The following is a 15,619-nucleotide window of genomic DNA, read 5'->3' as shown; positions in this document are numbered from 1 at the left end:
CATCACAGGTCTGAAGACAAATCTTCTCCTGTGCCTGCATAACCCAGCATAGAGTTAAGTACTGCCTCTCCTCTCATGCAGGAGAGTCCAAAACTGAGGCTCATTCCTCCCTGCTCTTGAGGTTGGACCAGTTTTTAAAAGCAGTGGTGAGACACTTCACTGCAGTACTTGCATTGAACAAAATCATGGAAAATACTGCACCTCAAGTGACTCAAAAACACTGAAAATGCTGCAAATATGGGGCCATAATTTAGTATGTGATCCTGGTCAGCACAGTGTACATAGCAGTCCAATAAATTTTACATAGTACAGAGTACATTGTATATGTGTCAGTATATGTATAGAAAGATAACTCAGGAAGAACAAGGTTTTTGCTGCAAACAAAATTTGCATTTAATAATCACACTTTCAGATAAGCCTTGAAGCAATGAGCTCATTTTGCATGCCTGTTCACTAAATGTAAGTGGTACACAATTCATACCCTCACATTTGCAGAATGAATTGTGTACATATATATTTACTACACTTTCTATGATCAAAGACTCCCAAGCCCATTCTACAGTCAAATACAAACACAATTTGGAAATGAATTTTGAAAGTAAAGAGGTCAATGTTTTGATAAAATGTAGAGATTTTCATCATTTGAAGTACGATGAAGCCATATTTGACTGAAATAAGGATAGGGTCTAACAGAACCGTTTCTAAGAGCTCAGCAAGGCACATGAGGAGCAGATCTCACCTGTGTCCTCTGACACTTTGGTCATTGCAAATGTAGGTAAGATGTGAAATGCATCTACTGAGGTGAGTTCACAACAGCTCAGTGTATCTGAAGGGGAAGCAGACCTTTCTGATTTGTGACCCAGAAAAGAAAACAAGCATTTCTCGAATTATATTCTTCTTTACAGTTAATAATTTTGAGCTTTTTGGAGACCTTCTGACTTCATTCTAGATTTTCACGCTACATCCAGTCAAGGCATAAAAACTATCTGAATGAATAAAGATCACTAGCCAACACTTCACATGCTGTCTCTCCTACATATTTAGAAAGTACACGTTATCAACTTTACAAATATGCTTATATCAAGTAACTCAAAACTGTGAATTACTTGCAAAAAGAAGGCTATATTCATACATGAGTTGAACTGTTGTCCATTGACTAGGCAAATTGGGCTCATAGATGTGAAGTGAGTTATCTGTTTATGCAGATGAGTCGTCTGCTTTTTTTATACTGAAGTAAACTATGTTATGGTTTGTTTTCAAGGCAAGCTGAACCTCCCAGATTTAAGTCAAAATGATAGATTCTGCTGGTTTTGTAATGTTAATTGTAATAACTTGAGTGAAAAATTGAGAATTGGATCCCTGTATGGATATAAACTAAACAGTATTCACTAAAACCCATTTGAAACAAGCCTGCTAGACTTTTTCCAAACTTTGCTGTAAGTAAATTTTTTTACCAGCATAAACCTGTATCTCCTGTACTAACATGACTGCTGTATTTCTGCTTTCCAACATTGCCTAATCTCTCAGTTAGAAGGGGAATATAATTTTTCTTTTCTTCTCTTTGCAGATTAGGAATATACATCTGATTTTTTTTTCTTTCAATATTAAGAACATAATCAGGACTCATCATAAGCCAAGGGGGAAAAGAGAGGGATGCTGCTTTTTTGAAAACTACAATTTGTACCTTGTGCTGATAGTATGTCTCATGACATTTCCTTGGCCATCTGCATGCTATAATTATCTTTCTCTCTTACAACATTCCCTCCCTCCTTTTCCCTCTCCTTTCTCCTGCCCTAACCATTCCCACTCCCACAAAATAGAAAATCTCTTCTAGAGTTAGTATTCCAGGTTTTCCATTTGTCATTTTGTATAATAACATTAGATTTCATAGTCTACACAGGGTAGGTCTACAAGAATACACCGATAAAGAATGGTTCTACTAGATGGTGTCTGTTTTGCTCTCTTCTTTCCTCTGTGATTGCAACAAGCAAATAAATTACTTGCAATATAATTGCCAGGCTTTTTTGCAAGAAATTGCAAAGAATTTTTTTTTGCAAGAAATTGCAAAGAAATTGCAAAAAAAATTGCAAGAAAAAAATACTTGACACTAAAAAGATGTATAATTTAGCTCTGTAAGAAAAATTGCATGTATTCACTTTGGGAAATACAAATACACTGCAATATAAAACATTCTAAATAATCATTGCAATATTTAATTTTAAGTTTTTCATAACATTTTAAGTATTCTTAAAATAGCCTTAAGAAAAGGAAAATTTTTTTTTTTGGGAAAAAAAGGCCCTTTAAGGATTTTGTACATGTCTGCTGGCAGGAGATTCTAAGAAATAAACAATGAAGTAAATGCAAATCTGTATTGGCCATGTAATCCTGGTGAAGGCAATAGGGTTGCAATAGCTGATTGTCAAGGTACAGTGCTGCTGAAAATTTCCATATGGTGACAAATAGATATTAAGAAAGGCTAAGAACATCTCTTTAGTGTCTTTCAGAGCAGATTCTCTGGAAGTGATTCATCCCATTCCAGTCATCAAGACATCAGCCGTTCATCTTACATGTCTTCACACTGCTATGGGGAGTAGTACAGCAAAAATAATAAAAGGTTACTATATCATATTGTATATGCTAGCTTTTCATTTTGCATATAATAAAACAAATTATCTCTCCCATTTTTCTACAGAAGCAAAGGTAATGAAACTATTATGTGTATCTGTCTGATCGTCCATCTGCTTTAAACACTTTTTGTATCTCTGTTGTGGTTTAACCCCAGCCAACAACTAAGCACCACACAGCTGCTCACTCACTGCCCCCCCCTCCCGCAATGGGATGGGGAGGAGAATCAGGAAAAAAACTCATAGGCTGAGATAAGAACAATTTAAAAATTGAAATAAAACGAGATATATTAATAACAACAACGATAACAACAATTTTAATGAAAAGGAGAGAGGGAGGAAGAGAGGAATAAATTCCAAAAGGAAAGAAAAAGCTAAGTGATGCACAATACAATTGCTTACCACCTGCTGACTGATGCCCAGTGAGTCCCCGAGCAGCCGTTGCAAGGCCACAGCCAACTCCTTCAGTTCATATACTCAGCTTGACATTCTATGGTATGGAATATCCCTTTGGCTAGTTCAGGTCAGCTCTCCTGGCTTTGCTCCCTCCCAATTTCTTGTGCCCCTTTAGCCTTCTCACTTGCAGGGCCTGAGAAACTGAAAAGTCCTTGGCTAAGTATAAATATTACTTAGCAACAACTAAAAAAATCAATGTGTTATCAACATTGTTCTCATACTAAATCCAGAACAAAACACTGTATCAGCTACTGAAAAGAAAATTAACACTATCCCAGGCGAAACTAGGACAATCTGTTATCTAATTGAACAGATTTGAGAGAACACTGTTTTTAAGCTTGATGGTTTCATCTAATTTATACAAAAAATCTGGAATGGTCTCTCAGAGAAAAGTCCTGAACCATTGTCCTCATGAAAGCAAGGACATGTTACTTCCAGTGACTTTGGAACATTGATATCAGGCTTCTTTCTAATTATGCAATACCCCCTCCAATGTATGTCTTTCCCTGTAACCAATGAGTCTCTTACATTGTCTCCTAATAACAGTAAAATCCCCTTAGCTCTCTGAAACCAGATATTGAGACCATTTCAAAGAACAAAGACCTGCACTGTGTATAGACTTACAATCTGAGATTACCTTAATACATTTATGTTTAATGTTACAAATTGTAGCAGTTTAACCCCAGCCAGCAACCAAGGACCACACAGCTGCTCACTCACTCCCTCTCACTCACAGGAATGTAAAACTCGAGGGCTGAGATAAATACAAATTAATAATTTAAACAGAATTAAAAGGTAAGAACAACAACAAGAAGAAGAAGAAGAATAGCAACATATAATGGAAAGGTGGGGGAAAGGAAAAAATCCAAAGGGAAAGTGAGACAGGAAAGCAAGTGATGCACAGTACAACTGTTCACCACCCGCTGGCCGATGCCCAGCCAGCCCCCCAGCAATGAACCCCAGGCCCCAGCTAATGCCCGAGCTTATACATGAAGCGTGATGTACCATGATGTGGAATATCCCTTTGGCTGGTTCAGGTCACCTGTCCTGGCTGTGTCCCCCCCCCAGCGTCCCATGCCCCTCCAGCCCTCTCACTAGAAGGGCCCAAGAAACCAAGAAGTCCTTGACTGAGTATAAACATTATCCAGCAACAACCACAACCATCAGTGTGCTATCAACATTGTTCTCACATCAGAGCCAAAACACAGCACTGCACCGGCTGCTAAGAAGAAAGTTAATTCCATCGCAGCTGAAACCAGGACATAAATCTACTGAAAATGTGAGATTAGTGTGCCTAAGATGAAAATTCAGTGTTTTACTACGTAAGTACTAACTATAATATTGATAACATTTACATGTACATAATGTAAATTAATTGATGAAGATGAATACTCTTGTCAAAGGTGCCAAAGCATGTGACAATTGATGACCTCATTATATTCCTTTTTATTATAGAATTGAATATTACAGTTGGAAGGGACGTGTAACGATCATGTAGTCCAAGAGCCTGATCACTTCAGGGCTGACCAAAAGGTAAAACATATTATTAAGGACATTTTCCAAATGCTTCTTAAATACTGACAGACTGGGGCACCTCTCTAGGAAGGCTGTTCTAGTGTTTGATCACCTTTTTGGCAAAGACATGCTTCCCAATATCAAGCCTGAATCTTCTTGGATGCAGCTTTGAACCATTTCCCTGTGTCCTGTCACTGGATACCAGGGAGATCACTTCTCTCTCCCCTTCCCCTCCTCAGGAAGCTGTAGAGAGCAAAGAGGTCACCCCTCAGCCTCCTTTTCTTCAAACTAGACAAGCCCAAAGATCCTTAACCACTCCTCATGGGACATTCCTTCCAGCCATTTCACCAACTTTGTTGCCTTCCTCTGGACACATTCAAGGGCCTTCACATCTTTCTTAAATTGTGGGGCCCAGAACTGCACATGGCATTCATGATAAGGCTGCACCAACACTGAATACAGCAGGGTAATCACCTCTTTTGACCAGCTGGTTACACTGTGTTTGATGCACCCCAGGATGCAATTTGCCATCTGTTTTGGAACCGCTGGCACCATATCCTTCAACTGGGAAAGAATGTGTGTACTCTAAGAAGTAGTGTAATAGAGTTTTAGGTTTGTGTGCTGTGGGTGTTATACTATACATTTCTGGAATTTTAATGGGCTGCATATCGGCACTAAAAAAGGTTAAGCAGAACTATGCCCTGAGGAGTTCAGATGCCAGGGCACCTCTAAATAATTCATAACTGGGATCTTGTCTTAAAAGAATAATAGAATCGACTTCTTATCCTGAGCCTTTAGATTTTATTTCACAAGTGCAACCAAATCACAGAGCCTTCCTGTTGACATCGGTGACAGTAGACATATACTTTCACCACTGAAGGCTCTGCTGCTAGTTCAGGTGGACCTAAACAAATATTTTAAAGTATTTGCGTGTTTGCTCAATTGTTCACTTCACCAGTATTCACCAATGTTCTTCTTACCTTGTGAAGGAAGTTGAGAAAAACCAGTTTACCTGTCTTTAGCATAAATAGCTCTCAGGCATAATCTCGATGAGAGCAATATGCTTAGAAATATCTTTTCATAAGTGCTAAAAATAGAGGCACATTTATCACATTGGGATGCCTAATACCTGACACCATGTTTTTAGCAGTGGTCTTAAAGGGGCTAGCAGTTGTGAAATTTTTATATATATTACAAATTTGTTGCAGGGCCAATAACAAAGCAAAACCTAAGGATCCATTAAAAAGAATAAATTAGCACTAACAGAAGAAACAAGCTGATTTCTATTCTGCTGCCTGTGCTATTGGAAGACATTTGTTAATCATTAATATTATCCTTTGTGCTCTACTTCTTGCCTTGTTGCTGTGAGGTTTTTTTTTAACCTGTTTGTTGTTTTTTTTTTTTCTAGACAACTTGAATATCTCATTTCCAGATTGCTTAGTTGGCTTCCAATGCTGCTATTCTACCACTTGGTGTTAGAAGCACAACCTTTACTTTTATACAATTTTCTGGCAAGCAGAACTCACAAGGCTTGTCTATACTGCATCTTAAAAGTCAGATCAAGGACAGAGTAGTAGATTTGTCCTCCATGGAAACAGCATACTGGGGAGTTCAGTTCAAATCCGGTTGTTGTACCCTCTGTTGTAAAGGGAATACCAGTTGTCTGAAAATACCCACCAGCTCAGTCACTGCCAGGCAGTTAAAATGCTGACACATACATTGAGCCAGGTTATTCATGAGCATCTTGGAAGCATTTTTGAAGACTTGTAGATCTTTTAGCAAGTTCTAGGAGTGCAAGTCTTGCACTGGGATTCCATCATCCTTGTAATTGATGTGGTTAGAAAATAAATGAAGGGCTCTGTCCTGAGATTAGTTCCTCTAATAATAAATTTAAGCTAATTTTGTGATTCCCACCTGGACATGTAAGAAGGCTTTCACTTCCTTGCAACTTAACATTTGAAACTTGAGCAAGATTGTTCCCTACCAGGTTGGCCATATCCAAGTTTACAATTCACTAAAAATTCAATTGTAGTTACTTTTATGTCTAAGTCATCACAAAAAAATAAAGCAACCAAATAAGCGGACAATGTGTTTGTATTTCTTTCATTACATACTTCCATTTTATTATTTTTATTTGTTTGCTGTGTTCTGTGATGACAAAAGGTTATTTTTGTATTAAATACTTTGCATTTCTTGGACTGATGTTTCGATCATTTGAGTCCCAACTCATGCCTGGGGTCAACAGTAGGCAAGATCCCCCAGTAGAGAATAAGTCCTGGGATACATGATTTTCTCAGCCACTGACAATGCGCAAACGTTGCCCAGACACTTCTAGGGTAGCCCCTTGTAAGCTAATGCTTTTGCCTTGGTTAGAGAGGAGTCCAACATGGTTAGCAGGTCCTCCTTCTCCAGCCGTTTTCTGTTAGACTGGCAGCAGGTGTCACAGGGTTTTCAATACCAGAAATATTTGTCACTTTCTGTGATAATAGCTTTCTTCTAAACATTTCTAGCCTTCATGATCATAGGAAAAGCTTGAAAAGCTTAAGTCAAAAAGAATGAACTTTTGATGATAAATATTAAAGAACACAACAGTTATTTTTAAAAGATTTCTATATAATTTGACATAGTCAGGCTTCTTTCATAATTGATGAATGCAGGCAATTAAGTCATAGAATCATAGAAACAGAAAATCTCAAGTTGGAAGGGACCCATAAGGATGAAATTCCATCAGTATTATGACCAAAGGAAAACTAAAGACAGATAAGATCTTGCCCTGTGTATGCCTTAGACCAGACAAAAAATCAAGCTGTGTTTAGTATGGTCTTGTGGTAGGAATAAGAAACATTGCATAAGCTTGGGCATACTGTATGTTGTGCTTGGCTATAGGCTTGACATTGTACTAACACGGTTCCATCAGTTTTGGACTATGAAAGGCAGTATGAAAACTGTCAGTAGTATCCAGCAATGCTGTCTGTTGAATGAAGGAACCTGGGAGAGGGAAGTTTGTAAAAATAAGTGGAGCACAGAAGGGATGAGGTTGTATGTGTCTCCTTGTCCTGGTTTTGGCTGGGATGGAATTAATTTTCTTAGTAGTTGTGCTGTGTTTTGGATTTGGCATGAGAACAATGTTGATAACACACTGGTGTTTTAGTTGTTAAGTGATGTTTATACTAAGTAAAGGACTTTTCAGTTTCTCAGGCCCTGCAAGTGAGAAGGCTAAAGGGGCACAAGAAACTGGGAGGGGACACAGCCAGGACACTTGACGTGAACTGGCCAAAGGATATTCTATACCACTCCATAGAAAATCATGCTTGATATGTAAACTGGGGAGTTGACTGGGGCCTGGGGATCGCTGCTCGGGGACTGGCTGGGCACCAGTCAGTGGGTGGTGAGCAGTTGCATTGTGCATCATTTGTTTTATTTCCTCCCTTCCCTTTGGATTTTATTCCTGTCCCCTTCTTCCTCCTTTTCATTGTAACTGTTGTGGTTGTTGTTGTTGTTGTTATTATTATTTGTTGTTATTGTATTTATTTTATTTTATTTTTTATTTTATTTTCTATTATTTTATTTCCATTATTAAATTGTTTTTATCTCAACCCTGGAGTTCTACATTCCTTTCCTATTCTTCTTCCCATCCCTCTGGCTGAGGGGGGAGTGAGAGAACAGCTGTGTGACATTTAGTCACCAGCTGGGGTTAAATCATGATACCCCTTTACGTAGTACAGATATATTCTAGATTCTAGATTCTAAACTGTCTTTACCTGTTTTTGGTGAAGTGCATTGCAACTTGTCATTCCACTACTTTCATCTTTAGTTTTGCATACAGGCATCCACACATTACATATGTTTAATTTTATTTAAAATTGCAATAAAACTACTCAATACCAAATAACAGTGTCTATAAAAGATCTTTTGTTTTAACAAAATTCATGTATTACACAAATAGAAAATCAAACCCAACAACATTTTAAATAAAATCATTGCAGCAGGATGATAGTAAATATTCTACACATATATTAGAATGCCTAAGAATTATTTTTTTTTTTTTAATTTTTCTGCAAAATACCTTTGCTTCTAGGAATTTCATGTTGTCAGGCTGTAGCAAAATTTCTTCTCTTTTCTTTCCATTTGACAAATGTGAACCTTACTTAGCTGTAAATAAGCTTTTCCTTCTGATTTTTTCTTTTTTTTTCTTCTTTTTTTTACATCTCTAGAAGTAAGATTTCTGGATAAATGCTTCTATGTGTTCCTAACAGCCGGGCTAAAGTTGTAGCTATTAGTCTGAGACCAAGCATATATATCTAAGAGATCATAAAACAGAATAATGTGACTTTGGCAGTTCTATAAAAAAGGGAATATAAAAAGTGATTATGATTTCCTTACATGGAAAAATTACAGCCCATAGGGAAAAAAATATGTTTTTAAGGTACGAGTCATCTGATTTATTTTAGAGATTTCTTTTCAGATAAGATGAACTTCCCCTAGAAGTGTCTGTCTCTTTCTACTGGCAATAATAAAGCCTGAGATTATTAAATTGGATAGAAATATTTGCATTGAGAAATTAGCCATGTCTAAATAAGGACACATTTAATTCTGTTGTAGAAATCTGACTTATTGTAAGTGCTGCTAAGAAAGATGCAGGGGCTGTGTGTGTGTCCGTCCATCCTTTAATAAGGATACATACAGAAATATTAAATGCAAATTTCCCTGATTTTTTAATCCTTTTTGCTTTAAATATTATTTTAAAATTATCTATATATTCACTTGAGATTTTAAAATATATACAGAAAGATATGTCAGTATGTATTTTTAATAAATATATATTAAAACTATAAAAATATATAGTTGCTGAATTAGCAGCTCTACAATTTTAATTTAATAACAGCAATAGGCTATTTACTTTATCTTGACAAAATGTGGAAGACTGTGAGACATATTTTGACCTTTTATCTTCTTATGCTTGTCAGTTCACATGGTTATGACAATTGGATTGATGTCGAATTGTCTGATATGTATAATTTATATTACTTTGTTTTTACTAATTGTTTTCTGATCCTTATATTTGCAATTTAATAGTTACTGAGTTATGCAATAGTTACCTAAGCCAGTACTTGCAAATTACTCTGGAAACTGAGCTTATTGTTTGGCAACTGATTAAATGTTTTTCTTATTTTCTGTATCTCAGCTTCTCCTTTCTGTTTTATCCAGCTATGACTTCCTATTGCTTCTTTGAAATTGTTCTCCTCAGATGATGATTTATTTTACTTTTTTTTTTTTTTTTGCATAGTAACGTATACTCAGAACTCACATACCATGAACAGCAGTTTCTCTCATTTTACATTGCTTCTGCATACAGATTTAGTCACTGTATTTCTGCTTCCCCCCCATATTGACACATATAAACATTTCAAGGCTGAAAGTACTTCTGGAATTCCAAATGGTATGACCACATTAGAGAAATAATACCTGATCATCTCTATTTTATATTGCTGAATATTTGAAGTTCAGTGGAAATTATACTGTAAATTATATGTTATGAAGAATTTCACCCTTAATTTTTGATCACATCAGATATTATTAAACAAATAGCTGATACAAATTTTGTCTGCTTATTGGCCAAACAGTATATAGTTTTTCCAGGAGACTGTAGCAATTTTCATGACAGGAGAATAACTTCTTTCTGCTAAGGACAAGGTTTTGGCTTCTGTTGATGTTCCCTCAGAGGTGTCTTCTCAAATAGTTTTACTTGCAAATTATTGGTGTTGATGGTGTGCATATCACCTAGTCAGGAGTGGGGCTCTCCTGTGTTGCATATACAACGTGACAGGTCTCTAATCCCAAAGCTTACCATACAGGCTCTGCCATAGCTGATGCGTTCTCTCAGAAGTTCAGAAATGGGAGGGGATGATCACTGAGATCAAAAGTTCATAGTCACTCAGGTCAAGGCACTTTTCGTAGGCTTCCTTTTCCTTTTTAATAATATACCCTGATGGAAGAAAGTGAAGAACTCTTCAGTTTAAACTGGTGGTTCACAAATTCTAATTCACAGAACACCACAGGTTCCTTATGTTCATTACATTCGACATGCTTTCAAGAGTGCATGTTCATTTGCAAGAAATTTTGAATGTTAGAAATTGTCCATGTGGTGAAAAAAAATTTTACTCATTGGCCTAAGCCAGAAAGTTTCTTCTTTCTGGGACTAAACATTTCAAGAGGTCAAAGAAGTTCTAAATCAATTTTGGGGTTCAAGTTCGTTTGCAATGTCTACTAGCAATACATATTACTGAGTGAGTGTTTGGTTTATGACAGGAGCGTCATAATATTTAATCAAGGTTCTCACGTTTATAGCAGTCTTGAAATGTACACCAAAATATACTGCTTTTCAGTGATGGGTTTTGGTACTGAATGTTTAAGGAAGAAGGAAGAGCATATTAAGTGATATAAAACTATTTGGAATGTCAAAGTTCTCATAAGTTGTAGTACATTTTCCTCTTCTGTTTTATTTCTCAAGAAAATAAAGGTGCATATCATTGGGTGAGGGTAGAGGGTGGAGGAAAAGGGGAGAGAGTAATATTGCTTAAATTTATGAATGCAACTGAGATATCAATGTGCTAGTATTTAAGAAAATATTTGGTGTTGTGAAAAAGACTCTTGACCTATGATGAGCTGCAAGAAACTTATTTCATGTGAGTGTTTAAAGAATTTTCTTTTATACATGGCATCTTTATGCAACTTCCTTCAGCTCTCTAGTTTCCTCAGATTTGTTCTATGCAGAGTCATTACTCATTGTACTAACCTAATGGAGAATGTCACTTCCAAAAAGTGATAGAATTTCAGAGAAAGCAGCCACATTTTTTTCCTCACATCTTTTTATTTGGTGTTCTGATAGGAACATAACATGTTAAGGAAGACATGAGTTGCCTAGCTAGTGTAGTATCAGACAACAATAATTATTTCATGAATCAAAGGGTAAATCCTCCACGCGGTATGAAACAACAGAAAAAACTTTTGGTCTTAATTTCATTTCCTAAATGTATGCTATCAACAGGGAGTTTTTTTCTTCCTTTTTTTTTTTCTTCTTTTTTTTTTTCTTAATTAGCTGTCATAATGATTAGAGTATAAATGATTATGAAACTTCTATGAAGCTTTTTTTATGCTGGCAAAAAATCTTCAGTGGCACTGCATGACAAATCTAACACTTCATAAAACTAGGACTAAAGAATTGTTATTCTTGAAAACAAATAAAGTCCGGTTTCCTCTGATGTTCTTTCCTTCTTGTTATTTTTGATATTTTTTTCTGTGGTTTGACCTGGCACAGAATGCTTGGGTTTGGGTGCTAACAAAGGATCTGGATTTCAAGAAATCTATTGTCGTCTTGAACTTCCTCCAGTCTCCATCTGCTGGCATGAAAGAAAGTTATTACTTTTAATAAAAAGGAATAGTTACAACATTAAATTGTAACAAACTTAAATGGGAACGGGGAAAATTTTATGTTGAGGGTAATTACCAAAATATCTAGTCTTACCACGGCTAATGACCATAGCAAACTGGTAAGAAAACCTTGTAGTGCAGTATTTAAACTGGTCTGTAACTTTCAGAGGTTGAGACTTGAGCAATTTCTTTTGTCTTGTGTCTGGATATGTTCTATGAGCCACTGTCAGTAATTGGACGTTGAGCTAAAATACACTCTTGGTTATGCAATTCTTATGACAATTTATAGAAAAGTGGAGTCATATTTAAAACAACGCTAGTGAATTAGATTGAAAACTGAGACTTTATTATGGAACAAGCAGAAATCATGAGAAGTTTTTTGAAGAATACTGCAGTGGAAAAGTCCAACTGAGATGGACTGTGCATTTGCTTTCTTAATTAACACAAATCATAACATTCTTTTTAAACAACAAACATGCTCAGATAACAGAGGAAATAAAGAACTCCATACCAACCTACCCAGACTGTGAAACAGCTGGGGCAGGGAACACTTCTTTTCAACATCAGTGTTTAAGATGGTATTTCTTCATCTAGGAATTCCTGCATGTGGGAACAATTCCTGTGTGTAACAGCAACAGCAATGGCAATTCTACTTTTGCTCTACTGCATCTCACCCAAACCTGTCACCTTTTGTATGGAAATTTTCTACATTAGTCTTGGACTCATGCTGTGTCATAAGACTGGATGTTCAGCAATTACTGTTAGGAGCTCAGTGCCTAATAGCCAAAGGAATAATAAATAGTACTGAAGGTCTTTGACCAGTTGACTATGTTTTGGCACCTCACCTGCAAAAAGATGCAATGTCTTTTTTCCCTCACCCTTGTGGTAAAGAATCAAGCCATCAGTAACTTGAAACTTTGGAAGGACACCTTAGGAAGATAACAGACAGTCTTTATTACAAAAACTTTCTAAGTGTTCTTCCTAGTTACTACTATTTTTGAAACAACTGAATACTGAAAAGTTACTACTGTTTTTGAAACCACTGAATACTGAAAAGAGTCCTTATTAGGAATTAATGAGGTATTTTTAAGTCAGAGGACAACAGCAAAGATAAAATTGAAAGTGGCTGAATTTCCCTGCTGACTTCAAGTATTAAAAAACTATAACATTTTTCTTAACATTATTCACCTGAATACTATTGCAGAGGAGTTAACATGGAAGTTTTATTAGGGTGTTGCTTTGTCACAAGCAGCCATTCATTTAATTTTGTACTTGATTAGCATTGAATTTTGAGCATTGATTTTTATGTGCATGCTAATATCTATGGCAATCATTGTATCAGAAAGGTTGTCAAGAAGCAGTGGAATCCAATCCAATAACTATTTGGTCTTTTTCATTCAAATGGAGCAACATTTTCACTTATGAATAAGTATAGCCAAAACTTTAAAGCAAACTAAGTCTACAGAGTCCATCTGACAAGGAAACATATCTGAGCTCAGAGACAGTCAGAATGTTGACCACAGTTAGATATGTGAAGAATTGGCAGGAAATAATAGAAATGCTGATATCTTTCAGTTTATAAATAACTAAAAAATGGTTCTGTATTTCTTGACACTGTCTTCTTAGTAAAGTAAAAAGGGAAATCTAATGCCATTATGAAACTTGACTACACTGTAGCCCATGTTGCATGCCATTTGTTGAACATGCATGATATATATCCAATATTCTGGAAACTACTGGTATTATATGCTCTTGGATACTAGATTATTTTATCTGCTTTTTGTGAATAGGTTGATGATATTATGTAGAAATTGAATTGCAGTCAATATTATAAAGATTTTTCCCCTGTTAAAAGGAACTTTAAAGCTTGAAAATATCTTTTGAAATAATTTCATGTTTTAACTAATGTCACAATTGCACTCACTCTGTTTAGAGAGTGGTAGTACCGAAAATGTGAACAAATAAAGTTTGCAAACCTCAGAATACAGTCCTTTAAAAACATATTAACACACTAACTTTAACCATCCTGGTCAGAAACAATGACATAATTGGAGCAAAAGTTCAAACAAAGATGCTTAGTGTGATGCAGGGCAGCTAAGTTAAATAGTCAGTGAAGAGGCTCAGTGCAAGATGCAATCTACAGGTAGGAACAACCCAGCTTTTCTGGAGTGGGTACAAAGCAAAACAGTTTAAGGCAGCAATGGTTTCCTACAGTTAGAGTGGGAATAATGTATTGACTGATAAAAATGTCTGTGGGGTAGTATGGACTGGCATGAAGTCTGCCAGTTGTACTGACTCTGGATGGGATGCAATTAGTTTTCTTCATGGCAGTCTGCATGGTGCAGTGTTTTAGGTTTGTAACCCAAGCAGTGTTGATGAAACGCCAGTGTTTTGCCTGTAGATAAACAGTGCTTGCATACTATCAAGGTCTTTGTTTCACACACTGCTCCTTAATGAGTAGGCTGAGGGTATGCAAGAGATTGGGAGTGGACACAGCCAGGGTAGGTGACCCCCATTGACCAAAGAGATATTCTATACCATATGGTGCTGTGCTCAACAATAAAAACTGAGTGGGAGTTTCTCCAAAGTAGCAGTTGCTCAAATGCTGGTTGGGCATCAGTCTGCTGGCAGTTAGTGAATACCTTTGCATCACTTCTTTCTTCTACTTGTTTATCGTCTGTTATTAAACTGTGTCTATCTTGGTTTTTTGTTTTGTTTCTTTTTCTTGCTTTTGAGCTTCTAATTCTCTTCTTCATCCCACTGGGGAAAAGTGAGTGAGCAATTGGGTGGGGGCTTACCTGCCAGCCAGGTAAGCCGATTGACCAAAAGATAACCTATGTTCATATGAACTGGTGAAGTGGATTTATATTGTGTCATCCCTTTGTGATACAGGACCATGGTGGTTTTGATTTATATAAGGAGCCTTAAAGCCGATTTCAGTGATGTGTCTTCACACTCTGGGAAAAGCCTATGGTTTCATGTTCTGTAGGGATAAGCTCTTTACAAGCTGATTTCAGATTTCTTCTGTATTGAGTAACCTAATTCCTAAGCACTGGAGTGAAAGTGAGCCACCACATCCTGTGCCTTTAACTACAGGGCACCGGCTAGGATGCTGGCAGAGAATGTCCAGGCTGCTGCCATTCCACTACACTCAGTATCTGGAATTAGCAGGATTAAAGCTACTGGAGTACACCTTCTCATACAGCAGTCACACTTCTGGAAACAGTGAAACTAAGTTTTTAAGTACACACAACATATTCCTACTATCAGTGTTTGCAGAAGTCAATTGGATAGTAAAGTTAATCAAATATGCTGATGTCTGCAGGACAAGGGTCTTTGTGAAGAATATATGTAATTTCATCTCCTGCTAATACCCTGATAGATCATCCTGAGGACATATAGGTAAGAAACACTGTAACACAAGTTGTCCTCCAAGCCTCCTGATCTGTAAGATACGACTAAACAGATATGTCTTGGTACTTTGCTAATGGGAGATTATAAAAAACAACTGCATTTTTCTTCATACTGCACATAGTACCAGGCAGCATGAAGTGATTAGATAAGTAGTCATGGCTTCTACAAACTAGATAATT

The sequence above is a fragment of the Falco naumanni genome, chromosome 3, assembly GCF_017639655.2.
Source record: "Falco naumanni isolate bFalNau1 chromosome 3, bFalNau1.pat, whole genome shotgun sequence".
NCBI lineage: Eukaryota > Metazoa > Chordata > Aves > Falconiformes > Falconidae > Falco > Falco naumanni.
Note: the sequence above shows the minus strand (reverse complement) of the source record.